This window comes from Octopus bimaculoides, chromosome 23 (assembly GCF_001194135.2).
Source record: "Octopus bimaculoides isolate UCB-OBI-ISO-001 chromosome 23, ASM119413v2, whole genome shotgun sequence".
Classification (NCBI taxonomy): domain Eukaryota; kingdom Metazoa; phylum Mollusca; class Cephalopoda; order Octopoda; family Octopodidae; genus Octopus; species Octopus bimaculoides.
In genome coordinates this window covers 24,318,244-24,321,259 of record NC_069003.1, presented here as the reverse complement: position 1 = coordinate 24,321,259, position 3,016 = coordinate 24,318,244, and positions in this window count along the sequence as shown.

Here is a 3,016-nt window from a genome sequence, read left to right as displayed (position 1 = left end):
TCTCACCTCATGGCTATGATGTTCCCCCGCTACTTCTGCTTGTGATCAGAGATGCACATATCATCAGCCACTAAGGGACATGCTGAAGTGGTTAAGATCAAGCAACTGACAAGTAAATCTGTGATATTGAGTAGAATATTTGCTATAACGATATTTCTTCTTCATCACCTTAGTGCTAAATCTATCTGAAGTGAACCCCAAAGAATACCGCAACACATTGCTATGATGTTCCCCCATTACTCCTGCTCATCATCAGAGATGCACATATTGTCAGTCACTAAGGGACATGCTCAAGTGGTTAAAGTCAAGCAAGTGACAAGCAAATCTGTGGTTTTGAGTAGAATATCTGCTATAACGATATTTCTGCTTCAGCAACTCAATGCTGAATCTGTCTAAAGTGTAATCGAAAATAGGTCAGTTTGAAAACATTGGCGTCCAGGTCACAAAAGCATACTGTGAAAGGAATAGTAGCACATACTACCTCCCTGCCAAAAGTGCTGAGTTTATACCTACATTGAAATAGTTATTAACACACACACACACACAGAGTTATAATTAAAAGCAAAATTATGATCACAAACATATAATATTATATACATTAAAACTGTCACACGATCGGTTAAGACGTAGAGGGTACCTGCTGGGCCTTTGAATTACAGGTACAGGTCATTTTTGGCAGCTGCGTGAACTGAGACACTGTGAAATAAAGTGTCTTGCTCAACAATACAACGCACCGCCGGTAATTGAACACACAACCTCACGATCGTGAAACTCTAAACCACATGCCTTCCACATGCATATACATATATACATACGTACACACACGGAGGAGGAGATGTGGGTTCAAGTCCTACAGTCAGCTTTTGCCTTTTTCTATAAAAGAAGATGTATGTATGTATGTATGTGCGTGTAATCAGTCAGTCATGCATCGGTCCGAAAAAAGCACACTCTAAAATTTTTTTTTTTAGTTGTAATATTTTTCGTAGTCGTTAGTCATGGACGGTCAGAAAGTTATCATTGGTTTCACGTCTATTATTGCACTTAGCAATATAGGCCACTCATCAGACTTGCTAGCTGGGGATAGCACATAATCTCTTTACTAATGTAGGTAAAGTACAGTAAGGAAGACATTTGCTGCTGTTTCTAATGCTACCACATAGAGGCTCCGTCGTCCGCTCGTGTAAGACACACAGTAGCAGTTAAAGAGCTTCGGTAGGGGAGAATCAGCAGAAATCATAGACTCCCCCCTCTTCTTCTTCTCTCTCTCCTTTTTCTTTCTATTTTGTATAAATTGGAAGTCGAGAGATGTTTTAACTGTTTTACCCAATAAACCAGTCATAAGTCTTCCAGTACAACAACGTTGTAGATTAGTGAAATGAGAATGTAAGACGTTCATGTCTTTTCCCCATCCCCGAGGATATGGAATGAGAACAATTTTCTAAACAGGAGACAAGAACATGGCACCATGGAATTGATTCATTCCAATTTGGTCCGCTTCTCTTCCTCACCTTTCTCTCCTCCTCTCTCACTGCACAAGACCTTGGAAATCGGGAGGAGCTATTTATCGACGGAATTGACCGTAGTATAGTACAGGTACTTTTCGAGCTAATGTGGTTGTTCAACTTATTAGAAATAGCAGTCTTCATCGCGTTGTACGGTCAGCTTGATCAGCATGGTGGTAAAAATAACAAAAAACCTAGTTGTATCCGAAAAGTGTTAGTTTATGTACATTTACCGTTCATTAGTCAGCAAATGGAGGAGGACTAGGTTTCTAAGAGAACTTTCCTATCATGAGGGCACTTTTTGAATTTAAGACGGTACTCGGACAAGCGAATTTGTTAGGATTCTTGTCCCAGCCACATCGGAAATCGGGCTGGGAAGCAAGCATATTGAGAAAAATCAACAATGACATAAGAGGAGCATTCAGTCTCTCCTTCTGGCGTAATACCAATGAAATTATGTCATCGTTTGAGGCAAACCAGAGTAGAGGCATGGCAAGTTCATCCACTTCGATCTAGTGTATTTTTATCAGTCTACATCGAAAGGGTGCTTATTTCTCTTCCTGATGATCTCCAATACAGCCCCGAAATAGCTGGGCTCTCTTATCTCAGAGAAGACCTGGATGGAAAGCATTCAGCATACAAGAAAGAAAAAAAAAAGACTATGCACGGGTATGTTGCCTGGAAGCTTGAAGAAGGCAGTAGAATTGACACGAAGCGCAGCCTCTCTTGGATACAAGACCACTACCTCACATCACATCACACTTTGAAGGCCTTGCGTTTGCAATCCAGGAACAGGTGATTGCCACAAAGTACCAGGTGAACAAGAGAGACAGTGATGCTCTTGTAATCCCAAGGTGCAACCGCGTGTGATTAGCAACTGTCCGAAAATGTCGTTACGGTACTGCGGCACGATGTGTCGCTAAAACGATTTACAATGCCATCTGCAAAAAGGTGCTTATATCTGCTAAGGAATTTTCTGACATTAAATTATAGGGATATAGAAGTAGTAGTATTTTTCTGCTGCAATGCTTCGCACCAGTCTGTTCAGGAGAATTGTTGCTTGAATTTTTCCAGCAGGCGAAGTCAGAGTTATCTCCCGGTAGTAGTTGGAGTAGTCGGACTTGTCTACATTATATACATGTGTGTGTGTGTGTATGTGAGCGCGCGCGCGCGTTTGTGTGTGTGCGTTCGCGTTTGTATGTGTGTGTGCTCTCATAGGTACATGCATATGAAAAAATGCATACATACATAAAGAAATACATACACACACACACACACACATATAATTATAATTTTATTTCGGAAAACATAGCGTAGAAGAGCTCCAGTCAAACTCGAGGCGCAAGACAAGTATAATAGATACGATAGAAAAAGTTCAAATGAGACAGACTATGATTAACACATACATACACGGATTTAATTAAGATAAAATAAGAATTTTGAATGTGTTGCATATATTGATATACAAGACAAATATTATATAATTATATATATATATATATATATATATATAT